General features: G+C 45.4%; 1 protein-coding gene across 4 annotated transcripts in view; it reads right to left on the bottom strand.

The window, feature by feature from the left end:
* Positions 1–25,629, bottom strand: part of KSR1 (kinase suppressor of ras 1) — a 125,803-nt gene that overhangs the window by 84,433 nt on the left and 15,741 nt on the right. Inside the window, exon 2 of one of the 4 annotated variants that reach the window (XR_006276281.1) lies at positions 4,739–4,822. The exons of 2 other annotated variants lie outside the window; for them this stretch is intronic. The gene's annotated coding sequence lies outside the window, so the exon portion shown is untranslated. Of the gene's footprint in view, positions 1–4,738; positions 4,823–13,191; positions 13,328–25,629 lie in introns of those variants that run through there. One more of the 4 variants, XR_006276284.1, reaches the window with a different exon arrangement.

Raw genomic sequence — 25,629 nt, 5'->3', positions numbered from 1 at the left:
GCAGAGTTAGGCTCTGGCTACATAAGAAGAATTTGCTGCTGTAGACTATTGGTTGAAAAGGCTTCAAGTCCAGGATGGAATTTTCATCCAAACCAGAGAAAACAATCCCGCCATGGCCAGTAGCCTGGTGGGTAGGAAACTTGGCTAGAATATGAAAGATGCAGGTTCGAGTCCCTGCTTCAAATCAGGGAGAACAGGGACCAGGGGTGCCAGAACAGGGCCATGGCCCTCCCACTTTTTACCGGCCATAAGGGTGAGTGACAGGGCGAGGGATGGAGAGGAGTGAATGGGGGTGGGGTCTTGAGGGGAAAAGGTGGGGCCATCGTTCAGGCACCTGTATGCTCCCCCTAGCACCACTTTCAGGGCATATCCGCTGCTCCTGACAGGGACTCAAATTCAGGTCTCCCATATGAGTCCCCTTACCACTGGGGGACTAGCTATTCTACGGTGAAATGTCAAGAAAAATATCCCCATGTGCCCCCCCCCCCCCAAAAAAAGGTCCCATTTTTATTCCCATGTGGAAAACTCAATTCTTGATTTCTGGCCAGCCCTAGTGCTAGCTCATTTATAGTGCTACAAAAACAGTTATCCAGATAATTCCAGTTCAGGAAGCAAAATAAGCTATAGCAGTTGAGACAGGGTCAGGTCAGATGGCTACAGGAGAGTAATAGAAGGCAGATATATTAGCCCCAGGTTAAGTAGGTCCTTTTTCCCTGGGTAAGGTAACAGGGAAGGTTCCAAAACAATCAGGAACCTTCTGGAGACCATTAAGACAGGCTGATTAGAACACCTGCAGCCAATCAAGAAGCTGCTAGAATCAATTAAGGCAGGCTAATCAGGGCACCTGGGTTTAAAAAGGAGCTCACTTCAGTTTGTGAGGAGCTGGGAGCAAGAGGTACTAGGAGCTGAGAGTGAGAACGTGGACTGTTGGAGGACTGAGGTGTACAAGCATCAGACACCAGGAGGAAGGTCCTATGGCGAGGATAAAGAAGGGGTTGGGAGGAGGCCATGGGGAAGTAGCCAGGGAGTTGTAGCTGTCACACAGCTGTTCCAGGAGGCACTCTAGACAGCTGCATTCCACAGGGCCTAGGCTGGAACCCGGAGTACAGGGCGGGCCTGGGTTCCCCCCAAATCCTGGTCAGACACAGGAGGAGTTGAACTGGACTGTGGGTTCAGAAAAAACAGTCATGCTCAGGGCTGCCGTGAAGCTCCAAGGCGAGCAAATCTGCCAATAAGCGCAAGACCCACCAAGGTAGAGGAGGAACTTTGTCACATAGTAAAATAAAGAGGAAAAAAAAATACAACCATCACATCCCTAACCAATATGATGATACTGGTATAAAACCTTCTCACTTACACCAGTAGTTAGACTGAGAAAGCCAGTCTTTATAGCGCCTTTATGCTGTCAGAGCATTGTTTAAAAGGCCTTAAAGTGGGTGCAAAGGCGCCTTCGTGTTAATGAGAATCAAGCCCTCAGTGTTTTTTCTGTGAAAAGCTTTCAAAGATCTTGTGTCTTTCACTCCAGACACCCCATGCTCTCCTTTGGAAACATTCTTCCCAGCATCCATCTCATCTCCTTTGTCCCCTCTTCTGCAACACACGGCTAATCATCACTTTCTGCTAAAAATAATCCCTATGATTATCAACGGGAGAATCAATTTGGCAGTCCCCAGAGTTCAGGATTTCTGCAGCAGCTCTTTCTCAGATGACTTCCTAGTGCGCTGCTCAGACAGCTACCGAAACAAGACAAAAAAATACAAACAAAACAAAAACTTAGGGGGAAAAAATAAAAGGGCCATTGTAACCACTGTGCATGTCATTTTGTAATGGATATGGCAGTACAGACAAAGAAAAAAAGACAAAGGGCTTCTATCTTGTGTTTCTCTGCCAGTGAGCTGATGGTTCTGAATGTCGGTATAAATTCGTTTCTTAAGCTTTTCAGATTTTAGCTCTAGCCAACGAACATTCCACATTTACTGGGCAAATACTTGTTTTGGGGATTCATCTGTTTAAAATATTTAGGCTTGATTTTTCAAAATAAGCCAGAGGCAGATAGGCACCAACATCCTATTGAAAGTCATCATGCTTGGGTGCCTAACTCTCCTAGGTTCACTGGAAAATTCCAGCTTTGGTCTTTTTGATCTATAAAAGACAAAGGGGGGGGGGAGAAAGAGCTTTGCCATTTGAGGCAGAAAGAGGTCATTGGGTTTTTGCCAAGAACGTCTTATGGATCACTTATGAGACCCATATTGCTCAAGTAACCCACTGGTGATCACGTTTCAAGTCCCTCTCTATGCCAGTCCACTGAGGATAGGAATTGTTACAATGACCAGGTACAGAGCTTGAGCTGCAACAGCTCAGCCAGACTCAACAAGCTGGCCAGGAAGGCAGCCATCACACAACAAGTGCAAATCCTTTGCGTGTCTATCTGTCCCTATCCCCTTCACACAGGCATAGAAGGCTCAAAAGTAATTGAGCCAGCATAGAGAGACTGCACAGGGAGAGACACTGGTGCAGAAAGGCTGCCAAGTGGTCTGTGTGCTAGGGAACAGCGTTCTGGGCTGGTTCTCACTACAGCAGGCCTTAGATATTTCTGACATTTTACTAAATAAGCATTCAGAGGGCTTTTCTATTGTGTCTTGACTGAAGACTGCACCTTCCTCCACTCCCATCAGGAAAGGTTAAAACTTCAGTAGAACGGTGCAGATGGACACCTGCTGAGGATCTGGCTTTGTGTTTTTCCAAAAAGATCCAGTCATCCTAAAAGAAGAAATATTCTGGGCTAAGAGCTGGGGGATGAGGGAGGGCAGGGGAAGATGGTTACTGTAATGGTGAAAGGGGAGGGAAGATAGCTGAGGGAAGCATGTTTTTAAAAATACTGTCCACCATAGGAAATTGCTCAACCAGAATGTGGCAACCTGCCACATTTTCACAAGCATCTCCTCAGAGAGATGAACAGCCTTGTTTTATAAAAGTTTAGTTTCCCAAACTGCAGTTTGGGATTCTGGGGGTGGGGGGGGGGGGGGGGAGTTAAAAACTTCTCTACAAAATGCTTTTGAGCTACACTGCAATCACTTCATTTTGATTAAAAAAAAAAAACCCACACACCACACAACAAAACCCCTAAAACACATTAAGTGCCATGCCAGGCTGTGAGGATAAGAGATTTGGAGCCAGCTAGTTGGCTTTAGAGTAAGTTTCCTGAGCTCCTTCTCTGCACAATGTCCTGAAGCGAAGCCAAAGTGGCACAGGAGAGATGTGACTGCTAGTTCAAGAGGTGGTGGTCAGCAGAGCTTTTGCAGAGAAGGACACTTCCCAAATACTTAGCAGGCTGTACAGCAAGATGAACTCCATGGATCATTAAATCTTATTCTCCTTTTCAGTAGGACCCTGGTAAATGATTAATAAGTGGGTTTACAAATGGGAACAATATTGTGCTTCCTGCTCATCCCAGCTGCCTTCCCTTCCCAGGAACACCAAACCCAGATTGGACACCCATTGGCCTTTCCCCTCCAGCCTCTGTGCCCCACTGAAGTTCTTTTCCTACTGTTCTTCAAAACCAACCCCACTCATCCAGCAGCAGGCAAGCTGCCAAAAAGCACAGTAGACTTACAGCGCAGCCCACGGGAGAGACAGGCACCAAGACCACCATGTCTAGAAACAGACTTTCAACCAAAACTCTGCATCACAAACCCCACATGCTTTAGCGAAGAGGTGTGGGTGGCGGGTGTATTTCAGTGAGCAGAGTGTCACAGCTCATCTGGTTTATTCAGCAAAGGTGCTCAGGTTGGATCCCCTGGATTTGATAAACAAGGGGATGGCAATAGACTATGCTCCAGAAACGGTTTTCAGCTCAGGAACAGCTCCCCTCCTATAACTCAAAAAAGTAATCCCAAGCTGTCTGTGCAGGCTGCCGTAGAGAGTGGGTTACAGCTGCGCGTTCTGCTGCCAGTCAGTGGATGGGGTTGAAGCTGGATTCCATTTTGTGTTTTGAAATTTGCATCCAGAGTGCCAAGCGTTCTGGATGGCTCCTCCCATCCACCCCCCCCCCCATGCTATGGAGCAGGAGGGGTAGGACATGGGGATTCTGTTCCCCATTTACTCATGCAGAAGTCACAAGAAATTTAAAAAAAAAAAAAAAAAAAAAAAAAAAATAGTATTTCTGCTTCTGGGAGGCCCAGTCCCAGCTCAGGGAACTCCTTTGTGCCAGGCACTGTACAGCCACAGAGCAAAGGACAGGCCCCTGCCACACACAGTTTGCAATCCAAGGCCCCTAACCCTGCCTGGGGAACCATATGGGCCAAATGAAGTCAGTGGGGCTCTGCCAGATAGTTCTTGGTGCAGGACTAGAGCCCAAGTAACACTTACTACATCTATGTGCCATGCTGAACAACAGCCCAATTCCAACATCCTTTTGTCTCAGACTAGTGAGTACTGCCCTACCACACAAGTGGCCCCGCTGATTTAGAGGGAATATCCTCTTTCCAGTCATCTCCCCTTAACAAAGGACCCAAACCCTGCAACTCCCACTGACCTCTATGTTGGGGTCAGAGTTGCTGCTCATCATATGGGAAGCACTTATCCCTTGCAAAACCCAACCCTAACCGGTTCATGAATAGCCTCTGTTTGTATTGGATGAGGAACTTGGAAACTCCAGTGACCTGTTTGTCCAGCTGCAAGGCAGCCCTTCCTCATTATACTCTTTGATCATGTGCCACATTGCCTCAATGAACTCTACCTTTGCATTCAACGGCCTCGTAGGACACCGATTTCCATACTGCTCCTGAGCCTTTGTTTTCCAGAGCCATGGGTAGGTACCATCCTGAATGAGGCAATGGAAATAGGTCACGGCAGTTGCCAGGGCCTCTCCAGGCAGCACTGAATGGCATAATTGGAACGGTGCACAATATGTGCGCTGCACCTCAAAACCCACTAGAGAAACTGCGGCAGCTGCACACCCAGAAACATGGCCACAGATCCAAAATGGGGGATGTTACTACAATCCATATTGAATCACAAGGTGCTCCTCACCGTGGCATCTGGAAATCCCTATTACAGCAGTTCTCAAACTGGGGTCTGCAAGAGTATTCCAGGGGGTCTGCGAGTCATGTCCTGGGCAGCCAGACCCACTGATCAACTCTTCCCCTCCCTCCCAGTGCCTCCTGCACGCCGCAGAACAGCTGTTCAGCAGCATGCAGGAGGGAGGGGGAGGAGAGGGGGTGGAGAGGCAGGAAAGAGGAGGTGCAGACGTGGAGTGGAGACAGCGTCTGGAGCTGAACACCCCCCTGGGGAAAATCTGCCAGCTTGGGGGTCAGTGAAAATTTTTTTAAATCAAAATGGGGGTCCTCAGGTTGCTAATGTTTGAGAACCGTTGCCCTATTATGTATTTGTACTGCAGTAGCACTGAGGAGCTCCAGTCAGTAACTGGGACCCCACTGTGCTGGGCACGGGACAAACATAGAACAAGATCGGCCCTGCTCCAAAGAACTTACAATTCAAAGGATATGGGGAAGAAGCTACCTAACCAGGCCTCTTAGAATCATAGAGCAATAGGGTTAGAAGGGACCACAAGGGTCTAGTCTAACCCCCTGCCAAAATGCAGGATTTGCTGTGTCTAAACCATCCAGCCTCCTTTTGAAAATTCCAATATCCAACAATTCTTCTAGGAACCTATCACTTGACTTGCTTAAATTGTATATCTTGAGTTGATCATTGCTATTAAAAAAAAAAAGGGGGGGGGGATTTTTTCCCCTTAACTGCAATCAAACTAATAATAATAAAAACCAAACACCTGCATCCAGACCTTTAATCTTGTTTAAACCAGCTGGTTACACTGACCTCCACATTTATGCCAGCAGAATCTGATTTTTTCATCTTTATAGCATTCCTTTGCAGGTTATGTACCCCAATCAGAAAACCAGCTGACTTGTGCACAGCAGCAGACGTGAGGTGCTCAGGGCTATTAAAAACCCGAGAATAGCCAGACCTACGTTAAGAGATGCTGGCGTCTGATCAATTCAACAAGATACTTAAGAACATGCCTAACTCTGAGCAAGCAAGTAGTCTCATTGAATCATGGGCATAATGCCTAACTCTAAGCACAAGTACCTTGCTGAAATCAGGGTGAGAAACTTCAGCCAGAAGAGGCAATTTATGCACCATGCTGAGCAGCTACCTTATTGCCACTTGCTGTGTGTTTGAAGAATAGAAAGAGCTAGATTCTGCACACCCATAAAAAGAATGCAGACTTTGAGAGACCTCTCACTTGCAGCAGTATATGGAAACTACTCTGTTTAAGTCAATGGAAAAAGGTGAGCACTGATTCAGGCCCATGCAGTAGATCAAATTTAGATTACTTTCCCAGTCTATAGTAGGGAACACTTTATCAGATTAAAATGGATTCTAAGTTTTTTGTTTTGGTTTGTTTTTTTAAAATTATGCCTTCAAATGCAGTATGCTCTCTGGGTAGCTTTAACCTCCCTGACACTGCCCTGCAATCACATCTGGAAATGAACTCGGGGCAATCTGCTCCGAGCCACTATGGGTTACAGTGTGCTACATAAAGGATGCAGCCAAGTCTCTAGGCAGGGAAGAGGTGAATTAACCACATTGCAACCAACACTCCCCGGTGAGAGTGACCCATGGATCAACACTGGACTCTGCTCACCTGCCCTTCTGCTAAGATTCTTCCAGCCTGGAGCAAAAACAAGTTCTGAGGCAGTGACAGCAGCAAGCTTGTAAGTACAGGGGCAGAGAGGGATGTTAACACCTTCAGGGGAAGGGCCTACCCTGGGGAAGATTACAAATTCTCACCCCAGGAGGCCCCTCGTGTAAGTCACAAAGCCACACACACACACACACACACACACACACACCCCCCTGCAAGACAAGCAGCATCTCCAAGAGCCAGGATCAGGCTATGAGTGGCAATCTTCTGTATCTTTGCCCAACAAAGAAGATAACAGAACACCACTAGCCATCACCTTCAGCCCCCAACTAAAACCTCTCCAACGCATCATCAAGGATCTACAACCTATCCTGAAGGATGACCCATCACTCTCACAGATCTTGGGAGACAGACCAGTCCTTGCTTACAGACAGCCCCCCAATCTGAAGCAAATACTCACCAGCAACCACACAACAGAACCACTAACCCAGGAACCGATCCTTGCAACAAAGCCCGTTGCCAACTCTGTCCACATATCTATTCAGGGGATACCATCATAGGACCTAATCACATCAGCCACACTATCAGAGGCTCGTTCACCTGCGCATCTACCAATGCGATATATGCCATCATGTGCCAGCAATGCCCCTCTGCCATGTACATTGGCCAAACTGGACAGTCTCTACGTAAAAGAATGAATGGACACAAATCAGACGTCAAGAATTATAACATTCAAAAACCAGTTGGAGAACACTTCAATCTCTCTGGTCACTCGATCACAGACCTAAGAGTGGCTATACTTCAACAAAAAAGCTTCAAAACCAGACTCCAACGAGAGACTGCTGAATTGGAATTAATTTGCAAACTGGATACAATTAACTTAGGCTTGAATAGAGACTGGGAATGGATGAGTCATTACACAAAGTAAAACTATTTCCCCATGGTATTTCTCCCTCCCACCCCACCCCCCACTGTTCCTCTGATATTCTTGTTAACTGCTGGAATTAGCCTACCTTGCTTGTCACCATGAAAGGTTTTCCTCTCCCCCCCCCCCCCCCTCTGCTGGTGATGGCTTATCTTAAGTGATCACTCTCCTTACAGTGTGTATGATAAACCCATTGTTTCACGTTCTCTGTGTGTGTATATCAATCTCCCCTGTTTTTTCCACCAAATGCATCCGATGAAGAGATCTGTAGCTCACGAAAGCTTATGCTCTAATCAATTTGTTAGTCTCTAAGGTGCCACAAGTACTCCTTTTCTTTTTGCGAATCTTCTGTATGGAACTGAGCTAGGGCATTGAACATATGGTAACTTGAAGTCCTTAAATCATGATTTGAGGACTTCATTAACTCAGCCAGAGGTTAGGGCTCTATTACAGGAGTGGGTTGGTGAGGTTCTGTGGCCTACATGTTGCAGGAGGACAGACTAGATTATTGGGATGGTCCCTTCTGACCTTAAGGTCCATCACCACTCTTTCTGCAAGCTGGAAACTATTGGTGGCTATTTAATCACCAAACATTTGCTCTGCAAGCCAGGCACCTGACTGAGCAAAACGCAGTGGCTTCTTCCCATTACACACTGCTGTCATTTCATTGCGTTGGAGACAGTCTTTTTACTGGCATAGGTGTCCCGCCCCGTCCCCACCCCCCCATCTGCCAGAACAGCCACCACAAGTGATGTGGAGAGTATATGTACACGTAACAAAGGAAATCTTTCCTATGACTTGGCCCCAGCGCCTCCATACTGCATCCCAACTTCCACCTTCTGTCCCCTGCCTCCAAAAAAGTTCATACCAAGCCATGTAACAATTGCCCGAAAATCTGTTTCAATTCTAATCCGCTCCAGAAGCGCCCGAAATCTGTTAGACACACATCAGACAGACATTCACCTGGCTGGTGGCAGGAACTCTCTCCTCTAAAGGGAACGATAGCAAACTACAATCCCTGCTATTAACCTAGAATTTGGAACCTTCAGCTCTCTACTTACCTTGCCTTCATAATGCCTAACTCTAAGCACAAGTACCTTGCTGAAATCAGGGTGAGAAACTTCAGCCAGAGGAGGTAATTTATGCACCATGCTGAGCAGCTACCTCATTGCCACTTGCTGTGTGTTTGAAGAATAGAAAAAGAGCTAGATTCTGCACACCCATAGAAAGAATGCAGACTTTGAGAGACAGTCCATTAACTGCCTTAACCTGCATCACGCTTACCGAGATCACTCCCCCTGGCCTACCACAGCCCTTCCTGTGGGTGGCAAAGGGTGGAGGGGGCATTGAACCAATGGAGGTGGCTCTCCATCTCCCCCACCCACCTGCAGCTGAGTAATAACTAACTGTGTGACTATACAATGCTTCACCCTTGATTATTCAGCCTTAGGTTGCTCACAGAAAGTGGTGACGCCGCCAAGCATGTGCACACAGTAAGGTTATTAAAAAAAAAAAAGTTAGCCCCTTCCTTTACAGGAGGGGCATGTTAAATGGAGCCATCTCTCATGGGGATTTAATGACCTTCTCTGTGGTTTTGCATTCATCTTCTGGGGGATTCTCCCTCTTCCACCCCCCTCCCCATTAAAGTCTACCTAGCTTTCCACAGCCCTGGAAACCAAAGTGCTACATCTAGCCACAGAACCTGTAGAGCATGGTTGCAGTGCAACATGCCTGTATGCTGCCCAGCCATGACCTACAGGGTGAGAATCCATCTCCATGGCACTTTTAGTGCCTGCTCCAAAGCCCACTGAGCTAACTACGCAAGAACGGCCTCACTGGGTCAGACCAAAAGTCCCTCTAGCCCAGTATCCCATTTTTTGACAGTGGCCAATGCCAGGTACCCCAGAGGGAATGAACACAAACAGGTAATCATCAAGTGATCCATCCCCTGTTGCCCATTCCCAGCTTCTGAAAAAACAGAGGTTAAGGACACCATCCCTGCCCATCCTGGCTAATAGCCATTGATGGACCTATCCTCCATGAACTTTTCTAGTTCTTCTTTGAACCCTGTTATAGTCTTGGCTTTCACAACATCCTCTGAAAAGGAGCTCCCACATGTTGACTGTGCATTGTGTGGGAAAAAACAACAAAAAACCCTTCCTTTTGTTTGTTTTAAACCTGCTGCCTATTAATTTCATTTGGTAGCCCCTAGTTCTTGTATTATGAGGAGTAGTAAATAAGTAGTAAAATGTATTATTTACTTTCTCCACACCAGTCATGATTTTATAGACCTGGGAGTCTTTCAATTGACTTCAAGAGGCTTTGGATCAAGCCCTTAATCCTTGGCACCTTTTCTAAGGCTGCCAACAAGATGGTTTAATAGCACCAACTAGAATGCTTGAGACTGAAACCAGACTAACTTCCTGACAGGTCACTTAACCATGTCAGTGTAACTGCCTCATAGCTGTTATGGGCCTGCTGCATCTGTCCCCTGTCTTGTCTCTGAGTGTATACCCTCAAGTGTCAGGCCTTGTGCCCTCCGGGGGTGGAATTGCAGGATACTCCTCCTCTTAGAGCTAGCCCTGGGCTACAGCACTCTGTGTAACGACTGTGCTTTCCCCAAGGGGATCTGCGATTCTTCCCTTTGGGAGTCTGTGAGCAGTGGTACACAGTAATCTTCTTAAACCAAAGCACGGTTTATTTTGCAGAAGGAACAAAGTATTTAGAATCCTTCTTCTCTAAAACACATTGCCCCTTAACAGCACTCGGGTGTTTGCTGAGAAGAAGCTTAGCTTGAGCTATTCTTTCCTTCCATGCTTGTTTTTCTAGATAGTCCCCTATTAAATAAAACAAATATATTCATAGAGTTTACGGCCAGAACTTTCATACAACAAACACCCGCAATAACCAGAAAAAAAAAAAAAGCCACAGTCATGAGAGACAGTATGGCCTAGGGTACAGAGCACTGGACTGGAACTCAGGAGACCTGGATTTTATTCCCAGCTCTGCCATTGACCAGCTGGGTGACCCTAGGCAAGTCACTTTACCGCCCTCAGTCCCCCCCCTCTGTAAAATGGATATAACGCACTGTTAGATCTACTTATGAAAGATACTATGCAAGAACTAGGTATTATTACATAGCATCTCCAAATTCATCACATAAACCTTCCAGACATTAAATGACTCAAGCATGTGATGAAAATGCTAAGAGACACTTTTACATAGAACATATGGGCTTGCAAGTGTTCCAGTTTGTTACTAACACAAGCAATTAAAAAAAAATCCTGTACACCGACACCCAGTTAATATAAAATGCATAATTATTGGATTTTAAAAAACGGAAGGATACATTTCCTCAGTCATGAATATTAGTCTAGTATTTTCTGTAGCAAGTTTTAAAGGGACTCTACTGAAAACATAATTTGATGGTCAAAAAAGTTTGTCACAACGTTTTAAACTTTTTTTTTAAAGTGTGAGTGAAAAGAACGAGGCCTCAAACATTTATTCAGTAACATAGTGAATGCAGTTTTCAAATCATTAACTGAAATGCTTAAAAATTCCAATAGCACAGGTAAGCAATCTCTTGCCACCTAAACAGGTAACCTCTAAGAAAGAAAAACCAGGAAGAGTCAAAAGCTCCCAAGTTTACAGCAGGGCTGAGTGCCTAGACTAGAAAAGCAGACCCACACAAAGAGAGGAACAAACAAGGAAGTAATATAGCAGGCCAAGAGCCAAGGCAATTAGGTTTTTGGAGGTCAGGGAAGAAATTAATCTCTGATGCAACTACTCTGTAATCAAGGCATTACATCAGGCTAGAATGAAGTTGGCCACTGATGTACCCTACCAGAAAGAGACACTTAAAGCCCTTGAAAGCGTCAGGGAGATGGGGGGGTTCTGTTCCTAATTCCATCACTGCAAAACTTTGGACATGACACTTTCCCTGTGTCTCCATGCCCCTCCACTCTGCCCATCTATAAAATGGGTAGAATACTGACCCGCCTGCATAAAAAGTACTGAGATTAATGGGTGAAAAGCAGTGGTATTAGTAAGAGGGGGAAGCTTATCCCATCTAAGTACAGAAAGATGTTTCAAGATCAACAGAGATCAGGTTCTGCAGAAGAAGAATATCTGTAGATCAAACGATATTTTTCCTCTTAAGTGCTGCGTGATTAATAACAGTCTACTACTAGGTTTTGTTGTGGTTTTTTGGGGGGGGGGGGGAAGGGAGGGAAGGTTGTTTTGCATTTGTCTGTTACACATAAAACTTTAATATACATTTAATTGTGCAACTTCTAGAGTCTAGACCAAGTTCTGTCTCAACTTTCACAGAGCCAGTGCACAGGGTGCAAACATTAGATACGTTCCTCTAACCTGGTTTTAGGGGAAGTGATTTCTTAGTAAAATACTGGCCTAACATCAGAGAAGTGACCTTCCACTGCACATCTCACACACAATTATCTCCACCCTCACAAAACCTACAATTGAGCTTCTTCACACTTCAGGCTGCTGAAGGAAAGTCCCTGTTCTAACCACTTTGGGATTCAATCCAAGATAAATTCAGCTGCATGTCCTCCACCTCAGCACTAACCATCCATTATTAAAACAAGGCACCACAAAACAATGGACAGAGCCATTCCTGTAATTCCTAAACTGCAAAAGGAATGTGACAGAAACAGGAAAGCCAAATCCATCTTCAAGAGTACTTAGTCACTTTCCAGTAATGTGACGGGAACAGCAATAAATGGATACAGTTCAAAGTTCCACATCCTGCAGGTTTGTCCAACACCAGAAAGAAAACCCACCCCAGTCTGTCTTCATAGCAGTCACATTCTACCTACTGAATGCACCAAGTCACTTAAGTGAAATACAGCAAACAAGGGGGAGGGTGGGTGTTCAGAACAGTTATTTTAGCAGAGCAGCTTGTATCAAACTGCATTCTCTGTCAGAGGATACATCAACCAGGGCTGTGACATTTTCATTCAGCGTCGGAGAATATTTAACTATTGCTTGGGGCATTTGATTTGCCCATTTTAGGGCATCACTCAACTGTGCACTTCTGTGAGAAAAGCCACCCTCCATGTTTATGCATAGTGGGCTTAGAGGAGAGAAGTGACCCATGGGAATTAAAGGAGGTTGTGCCCTAAAAAGACAAGAACACATGTAATTAGTCTTTAACTGCTCGGTTAAACCACCCAGGGAAAGAAATAAATACTCACACACACACACACACACACACACACACACACACACACGACAGATTCCAAAAGAGCTCCCTCCCACCCGAATCCACTCCTCCCAAGATGCCCACAACTACAAGCAATTTGCATAAATTGATTTAAGGATCTTGGGGCCTGGATAATTAGGCTGAGCAAACCAAATTCCCTCCCCCACCTCATCTGGTGTAAATTGGCATACCTCCCCTGGAACAACATTGCTTTACACCAGCTGAGGAACAACAGGCTTGTCCATATGGGAAACATACTGGTAAAAACTAAACTAAAGCGTCAATTTAAACAAAATTATACTGATGCTGGTAGAACACCCGTGCGGGCTCTTATTCCTCTACCACTGATTTTCTGCGTGACGTTGGTTAACTCACCTAACTGCAGGGCCTCTGCTGGAAGATGGGAATGAGACTTCTCCACATCAAGGGGCTGCTGCGGAGGCTAATGTAATTAGTGTTTATAAAAGCATTGTGAGATCCTATGCAAATCCAAGGTGCTATTAGAAGATCAGCTGCTAATCCCCACTGTGGCGGTGAATTCCAAGACATGCTTTCCTTTCAGTTTTCACAGGCCACACCATCTCCCTGTCTCCCCACACTGCATTTCGGTAACTAAGCCAACAGCCTCCTACCGACAAACACAAGCAGCCAGTCGATTACTCGCTTCCGCATCTGCTAGGGCATTCAGCATTGCTGTGTCTAGACTGCCAGCCCGCTTCCCTGTTCAGCCTCACCCAGCCATGTGACAACACAAACAACTGAACACTTACAGCTGGACCGGGTTTGGCCCTAAGTTGGGTGCAACTCTGTTGACCTCAATGGAAGCCTTAGCAGCCCAAACTTGCTAGACTATAGATTCCCAGAGTAACTCAGGGGTGAAACAGCCCTATTATATTATCAGGAAGTCGAATTAAGGATCAAACTACTATTCATTACCAGCAGGTTCAAGCACTGCTAAGACAGTTACTGAGTGACACCCAGTCAAGGGGCAGGGCTGCTTTCCTGACAGAAAGCAAACGCTATGAAGGATGAAACTGTGTTCAAAAGACAAACACAGAGCTTCCTCCTTCTGCTGCACCTGTTTCAGGTAATTATCTAGGCCTGAAGATCCTTAAAAAAAAAAAGGAATCAATATATGCAAATTTCTTGTAGTTATGGGCATCTTGGGAGGAGTGGATTGGGGTGGGAGGGAGCTCTTTTGAAATCTATCGTGTGTGTATTTATTTCTTTCCCTGGGTAGTTTAACCTAGCAGTAAGAGACTAAGGTGCCACAAGCACTCCTCATTCTTTTTGCCAATACAGACTAACACAGGTACCACTCTGAAACCTGTTTCAGGTAAAATTCCCCATCCAGCCGCATCCTGATCGGTGCCGAACACTCCCATGGAAGAAAGGGGAAGCTGCAACTTTTCGGCAGAGGCTCAGCACCTCGCAAACGTCAGCTTTTGGCATCTGGGTCTGATCCTGCATTTCTCCTAAGCTTGAGCAAACGCCCATTAGTTTGATTGTCAACAGGCTTGGACCCTCTGAGTGAGGATTGCAAGGTATGGCCCCTTACTGTGAGCAGGTTTGTTTTGTTTTGGGGGGGCAGGGAGATGGAGTTTGAGGAAATATGGTCTTGTGGCTAAGGCCCTGGGTGGTGACAAGAGATGGAGCTCAATTCCCAGGGTGACTGCAGTGTGACTCCCTGTGTGACTCTCCATCAGTACAAGGATGTGGCCAGCCTGACCTAGTGGTTGGAACAGGGACGATCAGACCTAGTGGCCTGAGCCAGAATCAGGAACCAAGTCAGGGGTCACAGCCAGAGTCAAAAACCAGGGATGAAGCTGTCAGTTGCTCAGATGACTTCCTGCCATTGTGCCTCCTTCTGGCACCAATGGCATGATCAGGCCAAGTCGGTGGGGCCGGTCATCGTCCTCACCCAGGATCCTCAGGGGTTGTGCCTCTGGGAGGGTCAGAGTTCTGCTCGCCCCTCACTTCCAGTAGTTCTGGGTGAACTGCCCAGTCGTGTCCAGAGTGTGAGGGGTGCCTAGGAACCTGAGGGGCCAGGTTTGAAACCCACAGGCCCCTGGCAAGGCCTCACCTCTGAGGGTCTCTCTCTCTCTGCATTGTAAACCTGGGTCTCTGAAACCTGGGCTCGTGGACTTGGGATTTCTAAGCTTATGCTTGGACATCCACACTGCATTGTAAACCCAGGGTTACAACTGCTGGACCCAGATGTCACAGCTGTGGCAATGTGTCCATACTGTACTGCATACCTTGCAACTTGGCTTGAGCTGCATTCACACTGCAAAATAGACCCAAGTAACAGCAGGATTTGGGATTGGACACTGCCCCCCCCCCCCGCAGCAGGGTTCTAGGACTGGGATCCCAAGTGCTTGCTGACCTGAGTCAGACTGGTGTGTGTGTGTGTGTGTGGTGGGGGAGCTTGGGCTCAAATCAAAGTCAGAGCCTGGGCTTAGTGTGCTGTGTAGACACATTGACTCAGTTTCCCAGACTTCTGCTAGTCTATTGTAACCTCCTCTGCCATGCTGTGTCTCGTCTACTTGGATTGTAAATTCTTCAGGGCAAGGGACTGTCACTAACACTATTACTGTGGTAGCATCTAGAGGCCTCAGCAAGGACAGGGCCCCACTGTGCTAGATGCTATATGTACATTTGAGGGGAAGAGAAGAGAACTTACCCCAAAGAGCTTATCGTCCAACTAAACATATGTACAGAGCCTAACACATTGAGACCTGGATGTTGATTCACATGACATCCCGGGCAGGGGCAGGAATCAAAAAAAAAAAAAAAAAAAAAAGTGTCTGAACTGCACTAAGAAAACCTTTTGTGAAATAAAAAGGAAGGATTCTGCTACATGCCAATGATCCAAAAAAAAAAAAAAAAAAAAAAACCCCACCCACAACAAACAAGAGCGTTGAATGTAAAAATAGTTGGCTAAATGGAGGCGTGTGACTGTCCAGTACCCTCAGATGTTGGTTTGCAGGCATGTGTCACTCAGTGTAATAATTTCTTTCAATAAATAAAATGAAAACAACATTTAGGCTGGGAAGCTACTATTGGGCAGATGAACACTGTAGTTTTCAACTCACTGCACCACCACATGGATTTTCCTGGCAACAGGTGGGCCTAAACACATCAAAGCGACAGAACAAAGCATCTTTTGGAGCCTAAACAAAATGCATTACAGAGTCCTGCCATTCACTGCACTCTAAGGTTGTTGCAGGGTGCAGGATGCTGGTTTGTTCTAACTAGCCCGAAGACACCATCCTTCGCACACCCAAAAAACTCCCGCTGCATTCAAGTGAAGCAAATAGCCAAACATCTGTTGCAGTCAATTGAACCAGTCATTCTGGCTGCACAGAATCAGGCCTACAGTCAGAAGGAAACCCTCTTGACAAAACAAAATTCACCTTTGCATGAAAGCCATAAGGTAGGAACTCTCTTCCCAACTGAGGGATAAAAGGCTAATTTCCATATTAGAAACTTGTGTTTTCTTGGCAAATGAAATAATTTTAGCTACAATGGAAAGCCCAAAAGTAGTTATTTCACTTCAACCGGGGGTGGGGAAATGGTTAATATACATTGTATGTCCCTATGCATAAGTTCTAGGGTTTGGAATTTTTATTAGTATGCACCTACTCAATTGGGACCTAATCCAAAGGCCATAGAAGTCAAAGAGAGTCTTTCCTTTGACTTCAAATTTGGCCTTGGATCAGGCTCTTTGATCACTAGAGCAGAAAAAGTGAAATTACAAGTTAGACGTTGGAGCCTGGGTCCAAGCTCCAACAGGCTCAAGCTAGTACAGTGGGTCTGCTCATGTTCTGGGCTATTCAGAGATTGTTGAAAATAATCAAAGAGACTTGACGGGCTGTGAGCCAGGTACACTGAGCCACACATGCGAGGACTCCTCACACCACTGAGGAAGAGGAATGGCCAATTTTGATCTCTGCCAATTCTGCATTAGTAAATCCACATGACTGAGCAGACAATGGTTTGTTTATGGAGCCCCTTCCCAACCGCACTACATTACACAAGGGTTGGATTCAGAAATCTCTCCAAAAAAAAGGATAGATTGGCCTTCTAGTCCTAAAGTTTAAGGATCCATCCAAAAATCGCTGTCAAACATGAAAAGAAAAACTGAACTCTGCCTCCAGTATCTAGCAAAGAGAAGGATTCTTCCTCCCACCTCTCCTGGGCAGTAACGGCCAAACTTTTGTCCCGCCAGATACCCAGGTGGTGTAAATCACTTACCTCCACTGAAGTTAACAAGCTATTATGATTTACACTAGTTGGGGATCTGGCCCACTGACTTCAATGACATCTGTGGGTGCTCAGCACCTCTAACTCAGGCCCTAAGTGGCTACACGAGTTGGAAGGCAGTAGGGAAAGCCAACCTAAAAAGCCCAAGATATCTTACCCTAAATTTTATATGATCTTATCATTCCACTGACATTAATGTCGTTACTCCTAATTTACACTGGTGTGAATGACAGTAGAATCAGGTCCAAAGATTATCCGAGTCTCTGGGCCATAACCTCAGCTAGCATAAATTGATGCATCTCCATTAACATTAACCAAGCAACGCAGATTTACACAAGCCAAGACTGGAGCTCAGTTTTATTCGTTGTTGAGTTTAAACTACAAAAAATATTTACCATTTAATTCATTGTAAGCACTCTCTATGGGGCCAGGTGTTCCATCAGGAGACCAGGCTGCAAATAATTTACCAGCAACCACATAACGCTTGATTAAAGCCTACTGAAAGAAGAACAACTAATTAGATTAGTCTTTGAAAAGACCAGTATCACGATATGACAAATTCATACAAAGCAGATGGCAAGCAAGAACTTAATACATGAAGTCACAGAACCAAAAAGTAATTTGTTTTTAAATGGTATCTTGATTTGTTGGTTTGAATCAGGGCTTGAAGTCCACTCACTCCAACTCGGGTGCATGAAGTTAGGCACCTAAACCCACATTTAGGCACCTGCAGAAGTTAATGTGAATTTAACTTCAGGCACTGGACTTTGAAAATGCTGGCTTGTTGCAGCTTCTAGCAATTTGCATCCAATATCAGATAGAGTTGCAAGAAATTGTATGACCTCACTAGGACCGACAGCCTCTTCCTCTAATGAGGGTTACAAAAAACCACCCTAACACATGGGCACAACCCGACAAGCCTGCAAGTGAGTGGCGTTTTCCATGGATCTTCAAACACCAGCGGAAGGCAAGGATAAAATCATGTAGAGTCCAAGTGCTTCCACTCTGTCCCCCTCCCCCGCCATGCCACTGGTTGTCCCATAATGTGCGTAGGGGAGAGGAGAGGTTGGATTCAAGGCATAAGGAGAAATTAAGTATGTTATACTGACTGGATCAGTATTATCTTCTGCAAAGAAATTCCCAGGGATCTCTAAGTGGGTGATGCCATGGAAAGCTACGATATCCCAAGGGTCCAGTAGGGCCAATCTGCAGCCACTACATGGTGGAAAGAAAATGTTTTGCCTTCCAAGAAGCTACAATGAGATTGATCTAGCAAGTGTAGGCATCTTCTTTACCCCAGTGGAGCGTAAATCCTCAACACAGTCATCTCTGACCCAGTCTTTTTGTAGGGCACCACAAAAACCTTAATCATTAGGAAGGTAGCAACTTCCTCCAGGCTTCACTAGCAAGTGGACAGTATTTGTCCTGTAGTTCACACCCTTCCACTCAATCCCTGAAATAGGATCTCACACACACAGCAAACAGCTCTAGCATCACTTTGGAGAACAATACTTGTACAATGTCAAGACAGCCTCAAGACAAGCTTCAGAGTAACAAACTACCCCACTGAACCTCAGCTCCTCCTCCTGTTTCCACTGGGGAGGCTCAAGAGGACAAACTGCTCTCTGTTGAAGAAATGCTTAGCATGATTAGAAAGTTACCACCAGATAAAATCCCATGTCCAGCTGGTTTTACAGCTAATTGTTTCTTCTCCAAGCTAGCTACTCACTAGCTGAGTGTGCAGCCTGCATCACATCTTTGGGACGCCCTCCTGGCACACAAATCAAGGACAAGGCTTGCACTCTTGCTTAAGAGAGACTTTGAGATGTGATAATTATACAGATCTCCTATTAACTCAGGCCACTAGCAACAGGCAGTCAGCAGTTACTGTATCACTCAGCTCTGCCCAGACAAACAATACAGTCCATTATTTACACTCCAGACAGCTTTATTCTTAGTATTCCAGTAGGGAAACTCTTTTTTTAAAAAAAATCGGAGAAGAGAGTTTAAACCAAGAAATATAGACATAAAAGCACTGAAAGGATTCACAAAGCTCACTGGTATGAGGGAGACAGAATTTGTTAGATTAGCTCTACAGAGGGTGGGATTGCCACTCAGAAGAACAGGCTACAGGGAACAATTTGTGGACTTAGGCTGTATCCTGCACTCCTTGAAGTTAATGGCAGCTGCCTTATTGAATTCAGTGGGAGGGGTCTCTCAAGAGCCCCTTGTTTAAGTTCAATCCCCAGTTTGAAGGGTAGGCAGGATAATTTCTCTGCCTTAGAGAAACCATCATGGTGTGAATTCTCAAACATTGGTATAAACGACCAGTCAAAGCTGAGTGAAGGGACCATCCTCTCCCACCCCCAAAATACCAAACATCCCGTCCAAACCCATACCTCAGCTTGGGGAGGTGCGGGGGTGACACCAAAACTCACACAGTTGTCAAAAAATGGTTAGAAGCGAATAGCTGTAGGAGAGCAGCAGTCAAACTGGACATACAGGTTAAACCAAGGGTCGGCAACCGGCGGCATGCGAGCTGATTTTTAGTGGCACTCTGCTGTCAGCCAGGGTCCCAGCTGCTGGCCCTGCTCAGCCCGCTGCCTGCCCGGATGGACAGAACCCCAGGCCGGCAGTGGGCTGAGCGGGGCCAGTAGCCGGGACCCCAGCTGGCCGGGGCCAGCGGACGGAACCCGAAACTGGCAGTGGGCTGAGCGGCTCAGTGAGCTGCCAGCCGGGGTCCCGGCCGCCGGCCCTGCTCACCCCGCTGCCAACCCAGGGTTCTGTCGGGGGCCCCTGTAAATGTAAAAACTTTAGTACTGGCATATGAAACCTTAAATTAATGAAGAGTTGGCACGCCACTTCTCAAAGGTTGCTGACCCCTGGGTTAAACGAACAGGTATTCAGGTACACATGTAATGGAGCAACAGATGAGTTTGGTCACTAGAAATACAGAGTGCTGGGGTCCTACAAAAATCAAAATCAAGAAAAATCAAAGAAGTTTTGGGTTGTTTTTTTTTTTTTAAATGCTCTTTGCTTTAGCATGAAAGAAGCTGCTCTATGGATCAAGCAAAGCAGAAGGAAGAGATTTACTGAGTTGACACTCTTGATACAAATCAGATCACACCCCTAAGATATACAGCTTTGACATGCCTGGAGAGGAATGAAACTCTCACCAGGAATTCTCTGTTCATTTCAGTCTTTAAAACCCAAGGTCCTCCTGATTGTCATCTCACTTCTGCCAGTTTTACAAGAATGTAACTCTATGGACTTCACTGAGGTTACACCACATTTATACTGGTGTAACTGGAACTGAGGATTCTGATACCAGATCATTGGCTTCTAACGCTACTTTCCAATGGCAAAGACCTAGTAAAGGAATTATTTATATTGCTACCATCTCAGCAAGTCACTTTCATTTTACTGAGTTTATGATGTGTAATGGCATGAAACTTTACATTGTCTCTCCAGCAACATAAACCTTAAAATAATAAAAATTCACTTTATTTAAAAAAATATCCTGCAAAGGAAATAAATAAGAGCCTGATCCTGCATTGACTTCCATGAGAGCAGGACTGGGCCCTCCATCCTCATCCCCTGCGCTTACTGCAGTGTTTGAAAGAACCAGAAGAACGATGGTATCTCCCATTCATCCAGAAAGCTCTGTCATTAAGGTAGATAAAATTCTGGGAGTAGGGCTCGATCCTGGCCTCTAACCTTTGAGCACACGCTATAGTGCGCTGACAAGCATCACATTTACAGCGCAAGACGTGTATGCTGCACTCCCCAATGGCAGGTGCCCTTCTACTCATGTGAGCAAAATAACAGTGTAGTGAGCTTAAAGAGTTTCAGGGCCAGATCTCAACTTGGTGTAAGCTGCCGCTACACAGATTTACACCACCTGGAGACCATATTTAAGCAGGCTCTAAAGAATTCTAGCTGCATGGAGAGCTGCTGTCCTTGTGGACATGGTTTCCCAACCCGACCCCCACAGCTGCTTTGTCAGCATCACCACTGTACTCACTACCCATGTGGGTGCGGGGAGCATCTGAGCCACAACTGGAACGTACAGATTTCACTGGCTACAATACAATAGATTGGGTTTACAGAGAGCTCTTGCAGGACTGCCCTTATCAGGGATACAGGACGACAGAAGAGCTGAGTCAGCCTTTTGAGACACAGGAGCCTAAGCTACTGTGGGGGGGTGGGGCAAGAAAAGGGGGATATTATCTGGGCATGTATTTCCTCCTCTGCTTTTCCCTCATTTTACTGCCAGAGGGAAGAGGAAGCCAAAAACGGTAAACTGCTGAGTCAGAGAAGCCCTGTAGTGGTTTGCATTGCTTGAGGTGGAGGCCAGCTCTTCAATGAAGCAGAAGACCACAAGCCGATGGGAAGGCTCTGCAATCAAATGGCACAATGGAATAAAAGGAGAAACCGCCAGAATGTGCTAGGCTAAAGATGAACCATGGAGCCCGACCAAGAACCTTGGGATTTCTGCAGTCAAAGAGGGGTGAAGCCTGCCACTGTTCTCCAAAGCCACGCCCAGAACTCCCCTGACCCAGAACAGCAGGACTGACACCGACTTACAAAACACACTCTAAAAAGAAAGGAGGACTTGTGGCACCTTAGAGACTAACAAATTTATTAGAGCTTAAGCTTTTGTGAGCTATTGCTCACTTCATCGGATGCATATTCTGCATTCACAATGACCAGAAGCTTCGTTGCAGCGAGGATCACTCAAGAGCCAGGTTTCAGAGTAGCAGCCGTGTTAGTCTGTATTCGCAAAAAGAAAAGGAGTACTTGTGGCACCTTAAAGACTAACAAATTTATTAGAGCATAAGCTTTCGTGAGCTACAGCTCACTTCATCCACTTCACTTCAATGCATCCGATGAAGTGAGCTGTAGCTCACGAAAGCTTATGCTCTAATAAATTTGTTAGTCTTTAAGGTGCCACAAGTACTCCTTTTCTTTGTAAGGAGAGTGATCACTTAAGATAAGCCATCACCAACAGCAGGGGGGGGAAGGAGGAAAACCTTTCATGGTGACAAGCAGGTAGGCTAATTCCAGCAGTTAACAAGAATATCAGAGGAACAGTGGGGGGTGGGGTGGGAGGGAGAAATACCATGGGGAAATAGTTTTACTTTGTGTAATGACTCATCCATTCCCAGTCTCTATTCAAGCCTAAGTTAATTGTATCCAGTTTGCAAATTAATTCCAATTCAGCAGTCTCTCGTTGGAGTCTGTTTTTGAAGCTTTTTTGTTGAAGTATAGCCACTCTTAGGTCTGTGATCGAGTGACCAGAGAGATTGAAGTGTTCTCCAACTGGTTTTTGAATGTTATAATTCTTGACGTCTGATTTGTGTCCATTCATTCTTTTACGTAGAGACTGTCCAGTTTGGCCAATGTACATGGCAGAGGGGCATTGCTGGCACATGATGGCATACATCAAGAGCCAGCTGAGACATGGAACATGTTGCTGCCTGCTGCTATCTGGAGAGAGTTTGCCTCTGCAAAAGGACACACAGCATTCCCAATTTATCAGCTGGTTTACACCTGATACTCTCCTGAAACCTAATGGAGCAATGTTGATTTGGCACATAAACACTGAAATTTGGAGACTGATCCTCTGATAGTGCAAGCCATGCCCAATACCTTAAACAAAACATAGCCTGAATTCTGCCACTCTTATTCGCATCAAGTAGCTCCTTACTCCTGAACAGTCCCATTGAAATTCCAAGGGCCAGGCAACCAAAGGTGGGATGTGCGTGCACAGGTATATAGAGGGGTCCTTGCTGCCCACTCCTTCCTGCATAGGTGTCTTGTGCAAGAGTAGAGAACCCTTAGCACTGATGGTATTCTACCTCTTATTATTCTTCACTTCCTGCTCTCAACTGCTGAAGAGCATTGTCACATTTCACCACAGAGCTGATGGTGGTGAAATGCAGTGTTGGCCAGAGAAAATCCTGCACACGGCTCTTAAAAAGGAGTGTATACTTCTGGTGGTTAAACTACAGGTCTGGGAGTTGCATGTTCCAGATTCCATTTCCAGCACCGCTGCACTTTTGCTTTCTGGCTTCAGTAGGGCACCCGCTTCTGTAGGTCAGCTTCCCCACCCTGGGGGGCCAGAACTTATTGCACAGGGGAGTGTTGTGAAGGTTCTTTACTAGAGTATGGGTGACAGAATCGACCCTGAGCGAGGAAATATGGCAACGGTAGTTTGACTCAAGGGACAGAAAGGAAGTTGTAAGGAATGTTCTGTAACATCTTTGCGAAGAGCAGTGTTGGATCTCCCTGTTCTAGGGGAACTGCGGAAAAAAAAAAAAAAAAAAAATCACTCTGCTGCCGAGTGCCAAGGAATTCATCCCTTTACTTTAAAAAAAAAAAAAAAATAAAGTGTTAAGTTGCCAAATTCTGCCACCCTTACTCAGAGAAGTCTCTTACAGCACATGTCATCCTATTTATTTCAGGGTCCTAAGCCTCTCCCCAAAAACTGGTGTTTCTTTTGGAAAATCTGAAGCAATAATGCCGAAGTAGTTTGAATTAGTGGAAATACATTACTAAGGGCAGAACACAGATCAGTGAAGCTGGAGCACATACTGGTAGCTGGATGTCGTTGTATATTTAAGATCCATGGGAATCAGAGAAACAATGAGAGTGTCACATGTTCGTTATGGTTCTCGTTACAGATTAGCAGCAGATTACTGCAGATGAGCTGGTTTGGGTTTTTTTAGCTACAAGCAAACAGAAAGTATGTTAACACAGAAACGTTTCCAGCCATTTAGCACCATTTAAAAACAAAGACAAAAATGTTGTTAAGAAGGACATATTTGTTTTCTTTTATAATGAACAGGCCCTCAACACAAACTCACATGGTCACAATGTCTGGATTTAAACAAACAAGTTTCTCATAAGCAGAGTCGGTCAGTGTCTTGTCTTCAGGACTATGGACCTTGGCCCTTTTGGCCAGCTGGGATATTGATTCAAACAGGAGAGAATTTTTATTATGGCACAGGACTGGAAATGGAGATATTCCAAGGTCTAATCCATGGCGCAGGCTTCCAGGCAAATCATTTTGAGGCCTCAGACCCAAGATGTGAGAAATGGGGATAGTCACACTCATGCAGTTCTCCCAGCCACTGCAGGATTAATTTGGGGGCACTAGGAAGATGAAAGGTGCTATTTAAAAATAAAATGATGCCAAGCACACATGCACACGATATCCATGGAGCTGGTGTCAAGGTGACACTATTCACATGTTGGACCACCTCTCGTCACCCCCTGCTCACTAAGGGCCCTGAGCCAATGCCCACGGAAGTCAACTGAAAAATTTCAGTTCCACCTCTCTGGGACTTACTTTTACATTCCACACCCTTCAAACAATCACTGCTTCTTTAAAACCATGCCCTCCACACCTCAGATACAGAATTTACCCCTCTCCCCACATGCACAAGATTTCTTTCCCATCCAATCTTGGGCTTCATTCAGTCTTGAGCCAACAGCTTTTCTATCCACATACGTGTCAGGATTCTGAAATCCATCTTGGGCCCCTGCAGGGCTAGGAATGGGTGCTTAGAAAAGAAAAGTCCCAGTTTCTCAAAAAGGTCAGGCCCTCTCTTCAAGTCATGCAAGTGCCCAAGATAACAGACCTGAAATAGCTGGATCTTAAGTTCCAGACTTTTTTAGGTGCAGGCTTTTTTTGTTTCGTTTTAAATGGCTCCATATGCACCAGGTATAGTCGGGCTGGTAGCAACTGAGCCATCTACTTTTGCAGGTGAAGGTATATAAAACTAGTCCTAAAAAGGGAAAAAAATTAACTCTCAAGGGAAAAAACAAACCACTTCAGTAATAGTTGTTCCTGTAATGCTGGTATTGAGCTTTATTGGCACTGGGCTGAGGTTGTCTACATAACTCACTTGGGCTAATGCAGCCATTCAACATTCATACCAATAAAACTGTTTCACACCTCTTCTGTATCTGTTGTATGCATACATTTGTGTCTTTTACCTGTGCATCCCCACTAGCAGAATAGGCTATTGTCCCAGTTTTTAATCTACCTGCTGAATGGCTCTCATCCACATGGTCTAGATCAAGTTGGGTTATTATTACACACCATCTTGGCTTGCTATATTTTGTAGTAGACTAGTCCTTTGATTTGCTGCAATACTGTGATTAGGTAGGTGTGGAAGCAAAGGCTAAAAACACCGGTTAAACTAAACTAACTTCCCTTGCCAGGAGAAAGTTGAGAGTGCATACAGGGCTCCTCAGAGTTTCATCAGTCACACAGTAAGGATTAGAAGAAATAACGGTTAAATAGAGTGGGTCTCATTTAAAGGGGCTTTCCCCCTTTTTGAACACACCCAGGAAGCCCGATGAATGCATCCGATGAAGTGAGCTGTAGCTCACGAAAGCTTATGCTCTAATAAATTTGTTAGTCTCTAAGGTGCCACAAGTACTCCTTTTCTTCCAGGAAGCCCTGAAAGTGCAATTGTTAAGGCCTGGTTTTGACATAGCTATGTTGGTCAGGAGAACCAACACTCTTCCGATCAA

Source organism: Dermochelys coriacea, chromosome 17 (genome assembly GCF_009764565.3).
Source record: "Dermochelys coriacea isolate rDerCor1 chromosome 17, rDerCor1.pri.v4, whole genome shotgun sequence".
In the NCBI taxonomy this organism is placed as follows: Eukaryota; Metazoa; Chordata; order Testudines; family Dermochelyidae; genus Dermochelys; species Dermochelys coriacea.
This window is presented reverse-complemented; position numbering and strand designations above follow the sequence as displayed.